We start from the raw sequence: 14,153 nt of genomic DNA on the forward strand, positions 1-14,153 counted from the left end.
GTGTTATGCTTTGTGGACGTCTTTGAAGATATAACATTTCATTTCAAACAAAGTCTCATTTAGGGTAAAGAGATTTGGTCTAAGCTGAAACTAATTGACATATCTATGATAGCAGTTCCCAGTCTACTGTCCCTGAAACTTGCTAATCAGCCATAATGTCAGATTTTCCAATTTAATGGGTTCTTTCTTTTTTTCCTAAAATTATATTCTTTTTTTGACTTAAAATGCCCCTCCCATTTTAAGTCCTTTCTTTTTTTCTCCCCCTGCTTTTTCTTCCCAAATCCCCCCAGTACATATTTTAGTTGGGGCATGTGGGACGCCACCTCAGTGTGACCTGATGAGCGGTGCCATGTCCACGCCCGGGATCTGAACCAGTGAAACGCTGGGCCACCTAAGCAGAGGACGCGAACTTAACCACTCGGCCACGGGGCTGGTCCCAAGTCCTTTCTTGACAAAATTAAAAATATGAATCATTTGTCAGTCTTACCAATTAAATAATTTTTTTTTTTTTAGTTGTCTGGGAATCATTGACCTAGAACTCTAATCTTTGTTTTGTACTTTTACGTCAGCACTGAGACCCTGGGTTTTCCTAGTCACATTGAGGTGTAAATTTGAAAGAGGACAGGTATAAGCACTGATCTTTTTAATTTGGAAAAGATTCTCTTTTATTTTCAGTATTTGGTGATTGACGACTTGTTTCACCAAATTCATAGCCACCTCAGACATGAAGGTGGTAGTAAGAGAAGAGAGAAAGGAGAAGATAAAGATGTGACCAGTCTTTGGGCCTCGATATGCTATTCAGAATGGGATCAACTATAGATCTGAAATACAGCACTATACATTCAGTGTAAGAAGACTTTTTGTTTTAATTGGAGGAGGTTTATTTCTATAACTTAGATTGAAGAATGCAACCCGTGTCATAAGAAGGCACAGATAAAATCCTGTTTGAATTTAGGTGAAGGAGAGGTTTGCATTTGTAAATGTAGGCCTAGAATATTCACCTGTGCAAAGTATTTAGTGAGTGCTATGTACCAGGCACTGTGCCAGGTCAGAGTATAAAGTAACTGAAATTTAGTCTCTTTCTGAGAGATTTATAGCTTATTGGGGGGGGGGGGAATATGACATTCCATAAAGTTTGAAAATGTTGAAAGATCAGGGGCCAGAATATATGATTTAAAAAAAACAGTGTGAACAATAGTAGAACATAGGAAAGTTTTAGCTGAGAGTTTGGCAAATCAGAAACAAGGCTAAAGGAAAGTTTGATGGAGAAAAAGAATAAAATAAATGTTATGTAAATAGTTGGAGATAAGATTACTTATTTAAATACTTAAAAATGTGTATATGTGTCTGCGTGATGGTGAGGTTGAAAACCAGACTGAGAAGTTGAAATTTGATCTGTTGGATATTGAGGAGTCATTCAAATTCAGAAGTACCACAGTGAAAGTAGTATTCTATGACTGTTTGTTGGTGGTGCTAGTGGTGTGTAGTTTGGAATATAGTGGTGAAAGACTCCAAGACAGTGATACCAGTTAGGATTCTTCTGGGGAAAAATAATGAATACTATTTTTCCATTTTCTTGTATGACTATATATTTTCCAGATCAAATCAAAACCAGTCCTAGGGCTGGCGCGGTGGCCGAGTGGTTAAGTTCGTGCGCTCTGCTTCGGCGGCCCGGGGTTTCGCCAGTTCGAATCCTGGGCGCGGACATAGCACTGCTCATCAGACTATGCTGAGGTGGTGTCCCACATGCCACAGCTGGAAGGACCCACAACTAAAAATACACAACGATGTACTGGGGGTCTTTGGGAGAAAAAGGAAAAATAAAATCTTTAAAAGCAAAACAACCCCCCAAAAAGCAAGCAAAAACACCAGTCCTATGTGAATTTGGGTTAATTATTAAACCTCTCTGTATAGGAGCAGATCAGGTTGTGAGGGACCTTCATAATGGAAAAAAGAATACAAAATTGTGACTACAAAATTAGGTATAGGGCTTGGAAGGGGAATATGCAGATGAAGGGCTCTGAACTTAAGTTTAATTAGCTTTACAATAAATTCTCTTTACTGTGAATTAGCCTCTGTCCCTGCATCTCTTTCTTCATCTGTTAAATGGGGATAACACTTAAATGTACGGTGAACATCATCCCAGTTTGCCTAGGACAGTCATGGTTTATGCCTGTGATCCTAGTGGCACGCCCAGTTTAGCATTTGTTTTCGGAGTTTTTGTTTTTTAATTAAATATAAGCTACCATTAATGGTTCCGTTAAAATGAACCCAGATAGATTCAGTGAACATCCTTTTTTTTTATTTTAACCTCTGCCATGGTCTGTATTAGTGCATGAGCAACGTGTGCGGTGAAGAACGTTCTCACTTTAACATGTGGTTAAATCTGAAGACATCCAATGATGACCCAGGCCTGGCACTTTCCAGATAGAAAGTAACTAACAGCTTCTTTTAAAGATAGCATGAAGGGCACTTGCTGATAAAGTGTGCTGAGACATGAGTGGCTGGGTACAACTAACTTGCTGGATGGGATGGGAGAAGTATTTAATGCTGCTGTCTCTGCTAGCCACTTGTACCAGCTAGTTGTAACATTGCATTCTAAGGTCTGAGAGATTTGTATAGCCGCCATGCCTGGGAGTGGGGTCAATAGGAAACATGGAAAATTTTAGATTAGGTGTAAGTGAAATATTTGCTAGGAATAGAGGCTAATCAGTCCTGTCAGAGTGCCTACAAAGAGTAGTAGGAATGTTGTTGCTACAGTGGTTTTGTCAACAACCGTTTCCTTTTTCATAGTGTTTAGTAATGCTTTTGTAACCTTTTGGCAGCAGGGAGCTCAAATAAAGGAAAATTAATGCTTAATGATAAATACTGATGTTTTGTTTTTCATTTGAGTTGATGAATCTATAACTAGTACACAAAATGTTTGCCAGCATTTAGCATCTCTCATGGTCACATGACAATCTGAATGCCCAAATCTGCTGAAAAAGCATCAGGAGTTACTTTCAGATTTGGTAGTTATTTTAAGGAGATTATAGCTGCAGACAATAGTTTGACGCATGTAACTGCAGAACATTAAAGATAAAATTATTTCTGCAATGATAATATAAATAGAAATTTGATGGATCATAGCATCTTGGGTAAAACAGGACTCTTACTAAATTATGTAACCTGTGTAGCCAAGATACACTTGGAATTGGTTGTAGTTCATGTATATTTCACAGTTGTAGTCAAAGAGGCTTGATATTTTACTGAACAAAGCTACAGTTGTCAAAATTTTCATTTTTTTATATGCACAGTTAATGTAACTGAATTACACTGTTTTTGAGACAATACTGATGTTGAATCCAAAAAAGAATACTTTGGCGTGTTGTTATAAGCTTGCTTTCTTTGTTGCCTTTTATTAATTGGATTTCATAAACATTTGACTCTTTGAAGAGTTACTTGATAAATCAATCTATGTATCCTGCATTGTTATTGAACATTTTTGCAAGCAAGTCCTCTAAATTTTGATGACATTTTATTCAAAAACAGTTGAAAATATTTATTCAAAATATCCCATAAATGGAGTGAAAAACTTCAACTTTAGAAGCTTTTAGTGAATTATAATTGTTGAAATAAAGTTTTTAAGATTTAATTGTGAATAACCTGAAATACACATCTGTGTTGGGCTATCATTCACAATCTAAGATCTCTTCCATTGTATGACCCAGGAGATGGCTGTTCATGTTTGTCATTACAGCCTGTAACTATGAAACAATATTTTCCATGTGAAAGTACTATAAGAATTCAATCTCTAAGAACTTATTTTAATTAGGCTCTGTATTCTGAATATTAGGTGGATTTCTGCCTCATCGATTGACACTTTTTTTCTCAATACCATACCTTTTGTAATTCATATTACTCTAAAAACTTTTTCTTGTATTGCAAGAGAAGAATTTATATGAAAGCCATAGCATTCTAATGTATATCATTACTATTCCTGACACATCAGGTGGACCTGCTTTAGTTTTGTGGAAAACCAACCTAAGTACTTTTTCTAGGCTAGTTACTGTCCTGAATCTTAATAAGTCTGCTAGCTAACAATGTTAACATTATGATGTCTTAGGTTAATATTAATTTCACTGTGACACAAGCCATAAAATAATTTTTTCAATTGTTAGTTATTGCTTTATTAATTTTGTTTACATTTTTCACTTTGAATCACACTTAAGATGTTATTACAAGATTGTAACAATCTGGAAACGGTTTCTTTTGCATGGCACCTCGCCACTAAAAAGATAAACTAAGCAGAAAAATAAAAAGCAAAACAAAATAAACAAAAAAGAAAATTCAAGACTAGCTGACAGTTAAGATATGTGACACCCATAGTATTTAATCCCTAATGTAGTTTCAACATCTCCTGCGTACTCCATGTAAAATGTACGTTCGTGTTGTTCTTGATGTTTCCTTGACCACATTACTGCCTGTCTTTTTTTTTTTTAAAGAAAGTATTTCTTTAGCGTTTTCCTTTAAATCTTTGCTAACTAGAAAGAATGGCAAGGGGCAGAATGCCCTGTTATATTTTTGTAGTCAGTATGGTTTTATTTCTTCCTTTCTCTCTCTCTTCTTTCCTTCTCCCCTTCCCTCCCTTCTCTTCTCTTCTTTCCCTTTCTTAACCTCTTTACACTTCTCTATTTTACTTTATTCTTTCTATCTTAATGAAGAATAAGGTAGTGTAATCTATATCCCTGCTTCCCACAATTGATAACTTGTGGAGTGTTCTATGAAGAAGTTATGGCCTTTTGATTTTATTTTCAGTATGTAGCTATAATGGCAACTAATATTGTTCACTTAAACTTTTACTGAAAGAGATGGTTGCAATATATTTCTTTAAAAATCCATTTTCTAGAATAACATAGTAATTACTGTTAAAGAGATGAGCTTCATTCCCACCTCCCCACACCTAAATCTCTGGTAATTTAAATTTCAGGACAAAAATTAGAGAAACTCTTAAAATTGTTTTTTATAAAGTGCATATAAATTTCATGAAGAAACTGATGTTTGAATGGGGTCTTGAAGGTATTGAAAGTTTTCAGTACAAAATATGGTGGGAGGAGTCTCCATATATGGAGAAGAAAAACTATATTTTCATTTGGTCGGGTGTTGGAATACATGAAACGCAGGAATGGAAAACAAAGTTGAAATCTAAGTTGGGGCAGGCAATGGAAGTCACGTCCCTAAGTGATAATCAGAGCTGTGTTTTATTGCTATTACCAATGTAGTAAGAAATATAGGAGAACATTTGCATAAAATCAAGGAGACTCTTTAATGTATAATTATGGTAGCTAGCTACATACTCAATATTGCAGTAGTCAAAGTAGCAAATGACTTCTGAGGATTCACATTTTATATATAGCAAGCTATTTTAATTATCTGCACGTTTTTCTTTTTCTCAGATATAAAATTCCATCTAGTTTACCCCATTATTTGGGGATATATTCATTTGTTCTCCCGTCTTTTCTATCTTATTTTTTTCTACCTTTATTGAGGTATAATGGACAAATAAAATTGTAAGATATTTAAAGTATACCATGTGATGGTTTCATATATGCATACATTGTGAAAGTTAATTAACACATCCATCACCTCAGATATTTCTCTTTTTTGGTGAGAACATTTAAGTTCTACTCTCTTAACAGATTTCAATTATACAATACAATGTTATTTTGTATTAACAAATGGTATGGTTACCATGTTATCCTCAGAACTTATTCATCTTATAACTTAAAGTTTGTATGCTTTTACCAACCTCTCCCTATTTACCTGACCCCCCATCAACCACTTGTCTGTTCTCTGTTTCTATGATTTTAACTTTTTTTTAGATTCCACATATAAGTGGTACCATGTCCTATTTGTCTCTGTCTGCCTTAATTATCTAATGCCTTCCAGGTTCATCCATGTTATCACAAATGACAGGATTTCTTTCTTTTTTTTGTGAGGAAGATTGGCCCAGAGCTAACATCTGTTGCCAATCTCTCTCTTTTTGCTTGAGAAGATTGTTGCTGAGTTAATATCTGTGCCAGTCTTCTTCTACTTTTTGTGTGGGATGCAGCCACAGCATGGCTTGACACGTGGTGCTAGGTCTGTGCCTGGGATCTGAACCTGTGAACCCCGGGCTCCCAAAGTACAGCATGCGAACTTGACCACTATGCTGCTGGGCTGGCCCAGGATTTCTTTCTTTTAAAAGGGTGAATGATATTCCATGGTGTATATATATACCAAATTTTCTTGATCCATTCATCCATTGATGTACTCTTAATCTGCTTCATACCTTGGTTGTTGTGAATAAGGCTCCTATGAACATGGGAGTACAGATATCTGTTTGAGATGTTGATTTCTCTTTGGATATATACCCAGAATTGGTGCTGCTCGATCAAATGGTAGTTCTTTTAATTTCTTGAAGAACCTCCATGCTGTTTTCCATAATGGCTGCACCAATTTATATTCCCACCAATAGTGCACAAGGGTTCCCTTTTCTCCACATCCTAATATTTGTTCTCTCTTTTCTTTTTGATGCATGTCATCCTAAAGGACATGAGGTGATAAATCATTGTGGTTTTGATTTGCATTTCCCTGAGCGTTAGTGATATTGAGCACCTTTTCCTGTACCTGTTGATCATTTGCATGTCTCTTTTGAAAAATGCCTATTTACGTCCTTTGCCCATTTTTTAACTAGGTTATTTGTTTTTTGCTGTTGAGTAGTATGAGTTCCTCATATTGTGGATATTAAACTCTTATCAGATATAAGATTTGCAAATATTTTCTCCAATTCCATAGGTTCCCTTTTCATTTTGTTGATGGTTTCCTTTGCTGTGCAGAAGCTTTGTAGTTTGATGTAGTCCCACTTTTTAATTTTTGCTTTTGGTGTCAAATCCAAAAAATCATTGCCGAAACCAATTTCAAGGAGCTTACCCCCTGTGTTTGCTTCTAGGAATTTTATGGTTTCAGGTCTTATATTCAAGTCTTTAATCCATTTAGAGTTGATGTTTGTGTACAGTGTAAGATAACGGTTACAGTTTCATTCTTTTGCATGTGACTGTCTAGTTTTCCCAACACTATTTATTGAAGAAACGGTCCTTTCCCCACTGTGTATTCTTGGTTCCTTTGTGATAAATTGAATGACCATATATTTCTGGCTTATTTCTGGATATTCTATTCCGTTGGTCTGTCTGGCTGTTTCTATGCCAATACCATACAGTTTGATTACTGTCACTTTGTAATATAGTTTGAAATCAGGAAGTATGATGCCTCCAGCTTTCTTCTTTCTCAATTATGCCTTGGCTATTTGGGATCTTTTGTGGTTCCATACAAATAATAGGGTTGTCTGTTTTATTTTTGTGAAAAATGCCACTAGAATTTTGATAGGGATTGCATTAAATCTGATATGTCATTTGATTTCTGGGCTTTCAATTCTGTTCCATTGATCTGTAGGTCTGTTTTTTCACCAGTACCATCCTGTTTTGATTACTATAGCTTTGTAGTATATTTTGAAATCAGGGATTGTGATGCCTCCAGCTTTATTCTTTTTTCTCAGTATTGCTTTAGCTGTTTGGGGTCTTTTGTTGCCCCATATGAATTTTAGGATTCTTTGTTCTATTTCTGTGAAGAATGTCATTGGGATTCTGATTGGGATTGTATTGAATCTGCAGATTGCTTTAGGGAGTATGGACATTTTAACTGTATTTATTCTTCCGATCCATGTGCACGGAATATCTTTCCATTTCTTTATGTCTTTATCAATTTCTTTCAATAAAGCCTTAATAGTTTTCATTGTATAGGTCTTTCACCTTCTTGGTTAAATTTATTCCTAGAAATTTTATTCTTTTTGTTGTGATTGCAAATAGTATTGTATTCTTGAGTTCTCTTTCTCTTAGTTTGTAATTAGAGTACAGAAATGCAAATGATTTTTGCAAGTTCATTTTGTACCCTGCCATTTTTCTGTTATTGTTGATTATTTCTAATAGCTTTCCAATGGATTCTTTAGGGTTTTCTATATATAAAATCATGTCATTTGCAAACAGTGAGCATTTCACTTCTTCATTACCTATTTGGATACCCTTTACTTCTTTTTCTTGCCTAATTGCTCTGGCTATACCTCCAGTACTATTTTGAATACGAGTGGTGAGGGTGCGCACCCTTGTCCTGTTTCTGTTCTCAGAGGGATGGCTTTTAGTTTTTCCCCGTTGAGTATGATGTTGGCTTGGGTTTGTCATATATGGCCTGTATTATGTTGAGATACTTTCCTTCTATACCCATTTTATTGAGAGTTTTCATCATAAATGGATGTTAGATCTTGTGAAACGCTTTCTCTGCATCTGAGATGATCACGTTTTTTATTCCTCATTTTGTTAATTTGGTGTATCGCATTGATCGATTTGTGGATGTTGAACCATCCCTGTGTCCCTGGTATAAATCCCACTTGATCATGGTGTATGGTCCTTTTAAGATTTTGCTGTATTCGGTTTGCCAGTATTTTGTTGAGGAGTTTTGTATCTCTGTTCATCAGCAAAATTGGCCCGTAATTTTCTTTTTTTGTGTTATCCTTGTCTGGCTTTGGTATCAGCTTGATGTTGGCCTTGTAGAATGACTTACGAAGTATGCAGTCTTTTTCAATTTTTTGAAATAGTTTGAGAAGGATAGGTATTAAATCTTTGAATGTTTGGTGGAATTCTTAAGAGAAGCCACCTGGTCCTGGACTTTTATTTTTTGGGAGGATTTTGATTACTGTTTCAATCTCTTTACTTGTGATTGGTCTTTTTAATTCTCTATATCTTCTTCATTCAGCTTTGGCAGATTGTATGAGTCTAAGAATTTATCCATTTCTTCTGGATTTTGCAATTTGTTGGCATATAGTTTTCATAGTATTCTCTTATGATCCTTTGTATTTCTGTGGTATCGGTTAATTTCTCCTCTTTCATTTCTAATTTTATTTGAGCCTCCTCTCTTTTTTCCTTAGTGAGTCTGGCTAAGGGTTTGTCAATTTTATCTTCTCAAGGAACCAGCACTTGGTCGTTGATCCTTTCTACCATTTTTGTGGCTTCAATTTCATTTATTTTTGCTCTAATTGTTATTATTTCCCTCCTTCTGCTAACTTTGGGTTTTGTTTGTTCTTCTTTTTCTATTTCTGTTACGTGCAGTTTAAAAGTGCTTACTTGAGATTTTTCTTGTTTTTTAAGGTGAGCCTGTGTTGCTATGATTTTCCCTCCTAGGACCACTTTTGCTGCGTCCCATGAGTTGGTGTGGTATAATGTATTTTCATTTTCATTTGTCTCCAGATATCTTTTGATTTCTCCTGTAATTTCTTCAATGATCCATTGGTTGTGCAGTACTATGTTGTTTAGCCTCCACATATCTGTCACTTTCGTAGCTTTTTTCTTGTAGTTGGTTTCTAGTTTCATAGCATTATGGTCACAAAAGATGCTTGATATGATTTCAGTCTTCTTAAATTTATTAAGGCTTGCCTTCTTTCCCAACATATGGTCTATCTTTGAGAATGTTCCATGTGCACTTGAGAAGAATGTGTATTCTGCTGTTTTTATATATGTTCTATTAAGTCCATCTGGTCTAGTTTTTCATTTAATTCCATTATTTCCTTGTTGACTTTCTGTCTAGATGATCTATCCATTGATCTAAGTGGGGTTTAGGTCCCCTACTATTATTATGTAGTAGTTCACTTCTCCTTTTAGGTTTGTTAATAGTTACTTTATGTACTTTGGTGCTCCTATGTTGGTTGCATCCAAATGTGTATTTCTTATTGTAAATTACAATATCACAATGATCAATCTGTTGTTCAAAGTGGGGTTTTGAAGTCCCCTGCTATTGTTTATTGCTGCCTATTTCTCCTTTTAGTTCTGTTTATATTTGCTTTATATATTTAGGTGCTCCAATGTTGGGTGCATAAATATTTACAGTTTTTGTATCCTTTTGATGAATTGACTCCTTTATCATTTTGTAATGGCCTTTGCTGTCTCTTGTTACAGTCTTTGTCTTCAAGTCTATTTTGTCTGAGAATTATGCTACCATAGCTTTTGGTTTCCCTTTGCATGTAATATCTTTTTCCATCCCTTTACTTTCAGTCTGTTTGTGTCCGTAATGCTGAGATGAGTCTCTTGTAGGCAACATATATTTGGGTCATGTTTTTTAATCCTTTCAGCCAAAAAATATTTACATTTAAAGTAATTATTTACATGGATGGACTTACCATGGCCGTTTTGTTGTTTTCTGGTTGTTTTGTAATTCTTCTATTCCTTTCTTCCTCTCTTGTTCTCTTCCTGTGTGATTTGATGATTTTCTCTATGGTATACTTTGATAACTTTCTCTTTGTCTTGTATATCTCCTCTAGCCTTTTACTTTGTGGTTACCATGAGGCTTACTTAAAACATACTTGCCTGCTCACTCCATGTTGAACCCTGAGGGGATAGCTCTGGTGAGTGCTGCATTCCTGTTAAGAATGCTTATTTATTTGCCATAGTCTTGTGGGTCCTGTGGACACAAGCCCATTGGCTTTCAGAGCTAGGTGTTTTGGGAGTCTGTCTGTTTGGTGAGAGTCTTAAAATTTGGAGCACTAGATGTGGAGGTCAAACCCTTTGCTTCTCAGGGAGAAGGTGGAGTTGGGGATTCCCTTCTGACTGTATGGCATTGTGGCAGGGGTGGGGATTATGATGAGAGTGTGTCTCAGCCTTTCCTACCTGTTTCAACCTGGGTATTTTTGCATTTGTCCCGTGTGTACGAGTCGCTAGTCTAGTTTCTGGATCTCTTTCAGAGAGAATGCTCCAAGTGTAGCTGTACATTTGGTGTGTCTGTGGGAAGAGGGGAGCTCAAGATCCTCCTATATCATCATCTTGGTCAACACTTGGGGGAGAAAAAAAAACAATTTTACAGTTTTATTTTAAGTTAGCCTAAGCAAAACTGTTAGAAGCAACTATTAGGACTATATATATATATATATTTTTTTTTCCACTGACATAGCCAAGTAAAAAGTCACTTGGATTGTCAACTAGTTTAATTTTAATCTGCATCTCTTTAGTGGACATTTGTACTCACTGGCAGCCAAGCATCTGAGCCCCTTATCTATGTGTGGGGGTATTTCCTACCTTATGAGTTTTGGTGATAGGCACAGACCACCTCCCTATGTGGAATCTTGGGGAAAAAACCCAGACATTTGTTTCACTATGCTTTGCAGCTAGCAAATAGGCATGTGACCTAAGCTGAGACTTAGATGCTCTTGTCCTGTACTTTGAATTAGAAGCTAGTAACACAAAGAAGTAGGGACTACAGAGCTTCTATTGTAGTTGGAAGCAGTTGCAAGAGCTGCAGCAGGATTGAATTTTAATGCCAGTGATGCCAGGGGGTGGTGTTCACTGTCCAGGAGTGGAACTGGTGCAGTCAGTGGTGTTTAGTGTTCACCAGTGCTGGCAGTGGTGTTCTTAGGAGGCTAATTATGGCTTGATTTTGACTATGATGCCACAGCTCCCTAGACTTCCTTGTTCTTGCCAGGTGCCAAACGTGCTTCCTCAGCCTTGTTGACATGTTTGTTGGTTACCTGATTTTCTTTTAATAAATTTATTTTCTGTTTAAATTAACCAAAGGAGCTTTCAATTTCTTGTAACTTAAGAATCCTAACTGATGCAGTTTTCTTTTCTAGTGCAGGTAATTGAGAGTGACTATATTTGGTAAAACATTTAGACATATAGTACTATTTAGTAGCATTGGTTGCCTTAATAATAATTTAAAATGTTCTTTTTATGAAATTGCCTTTGACTTATACGTTAGGATCTTTTTTCACTTTCACTGTGGTCTAGTATTAGTAGGCTAATCTAGCAATTGGTCTTGAAATCCTAATTAATTTTTCCTTAGGCACATAGGAATAGGGATTATGGAGTACATAGAATTTGGTGAGAGCCATAAGAGCGTCCTGGATAATGGAAAATCAGCCTGGAGTAAAATCACTTGATTTATACATATATGAAGACTGTGTTTAGGCTTTGGCTAGTCCCTAATTCTATTGATCTTTATAATGTGGGAACTTCTTATAGAATTGATTTTTCTTCCTACTGTCTCTGTAATCTGGATTGTTTAATACTGCTGGCTCTGTCATACTTCTTATATTTCAGGACTTTGAAAAGTCACTTTGCTTTCTCTTTTTATGAGGAAGATTAGCTCTGAGCTAACTGCTGCCAATCCTCCTCTTTTTGCTGAGGAAGACTGGCCCTGAGCTAACATCTGTGCACATCTTCCTCTACTTTATACGTGGGACGCCTCCCACGGCATGGCTTGCCAGGCGGTTCCATGTCCACCCCTGGGATCCGAACCGGTGAAACCCAGGCTGCCAAAGCGGAATACGCACACTTAACTGCTGCACCACCGGTCCAGCCCCCACTTTGCTTTCTTTGCCTTAAGTTTTAAAATGATGGAGAATAAACTAATCTCTAATGTCCTCTCTAGCCTTAGCGTTTGATGGGTCAATGAAATGTGATTTATTTCCTTTTTCTTTTCTAAAGTTTGAATGCCAGCAGTGCACTTATGCTGCGTGGATCTGGGCAGATCAAATTCTTTGCTCAGTGAACTCAAAATGGTCAATTAAGACATAGCTATTTGGAAGTATGTTAAAGTACAAGTTCAGTAAGTACCAAAGTCTGGGGGTATTCAGTAACTGTCATTCATGTAGTTTATGAAAATCATTTGGAAAATGAACAGCTTTGTATATTCACAGTTGAAATTCTTGGAAGACAGTATAATATCTGGTTGAAAACTTCAAAACCAAAATGCTTAGGTTTCAGTCTGGCTCTACCATTTATTAGCAGTGTGACCTTGGGCAAGTTACTTAACCTCTCTGCATCTTAGTTTCTTCATCAGTAAAATGGGGATAAAAATAGAACCTACCTTACAGAGTTCCTGTGAAGATTAAATGAGTTTGTACACATAAAGTATCTGAAGTGTCTAGAAAGGTGCAAGACATATGGTACTCATCATTAGCAATTATTATTTTCATGTTATTATATAATCTCATGTAGCTAAAATACATTTTGTCATTTTACTTATAATTCTTGTATAAATCTTGAATTTGAGATCATAGTTTCATGTATATCCAAAAGATTTATTGTGCATATCCGCTTATCTTGTCATGAATGTTTTATGGCATTCTACTATTATTAATAGAGCAAATAATTTATAACCATTAAATATTGCACTATCATGGGATTCGTTGCAGTGTTTGGCACAGAGATCATAGTTGTGAAGCACATCCATAAAAGCTAGCTGTGTTTTAAAGAAGTTATGAGATTTCAAGTATGCATAGCTGATATAGTAATGTAACTGAATTGCTCTAATAATAAACTTAACATTTCTTTCAATCCTATATAGATTTTGGTCCTTTCTCTACTTCCTGTTGATAGAAGTAGAATATTGAAATACAAGGAAAATTAAAATGGCAGCATTGACCAAGAATAGTGCTATCATATGAGAATGTTTCAGTGGTACCTCCTTGCCAATGCATTGATTTCTCTTTGCTTATCTTGATTTTATAATTCAGATGTATTTTATGCTTCATTATTAATGATAGGTGTAGAGTCTTTCTTATTAGCTCTTGGATTTTCTATCTAAGAAAATTTTGTGAAACAGTATATACTATAACATTTGAGAACATTTTCATAGTTTCTTTTCATAAAATAGCATAATTATCACTATACTTTTAGATTTTAATTCCAAATCTTTAATTCAACTAAAATGACATCATTTTATTTTATTTATGTATTTATTTTGGTGAGGAAGATTGGCCCTGAGCTAATATCTGGTTCCCATCTTCCTCTTTTTGCTTGAGGAACATTGTCCCTGAGCTAACATCTGTGCCAATCTTCCTCTATTTTGTATGTGGGATGCTGCCACAGCATGGCATGATGAGCAGTGTGTAGGGCCGTGCCTGGGATCTGAACCCAGGAACCCTGGGCCACCAAGGTGGAGCATGTGAACTTAACCAGTTTGCCACCAGGCTGGCTCAACAATCATTTTAGAGACCATTTCTTTAATCATTGTGTTTTTTATCCTGTTTCCTTTTTCAGGACCAGGGTTCTGATCAAGCAGGAAAGGAGAAAGCAAAAGGTAAAGAGAATATGTTT

The 14,153-nt window shown here is 35.9% G+C and overlaps 1 pseudogene; it reads left to right on the top strand.

Annotated features, from left to right (window-relative positions):
* LOC138922985 (regulator of DNA class I crossover intermediates 1-like) overlaps nt 1-14,153 on the top strand; it is an 86,032-nt pseudogene that overhangs the window by 3,033 nt on the left and 68,846 nt on the right.

The sequence above is a fragment of the Equus caballus genome, unplaced genomic scaffold (genome assembly GCF_041296265.1).
Source record: "Equus caballus isolate H_3958 breed thoroughbred unplaced genomic scaffold, TB-T2T haplotype2-0000437, whole genome shotgun sequence".
Lineage (NCBI taxonomy): Eukaryota > Metazoa > Chordata > Mammalia > Perissodactyla > Equidae > Equus > Equus caballus.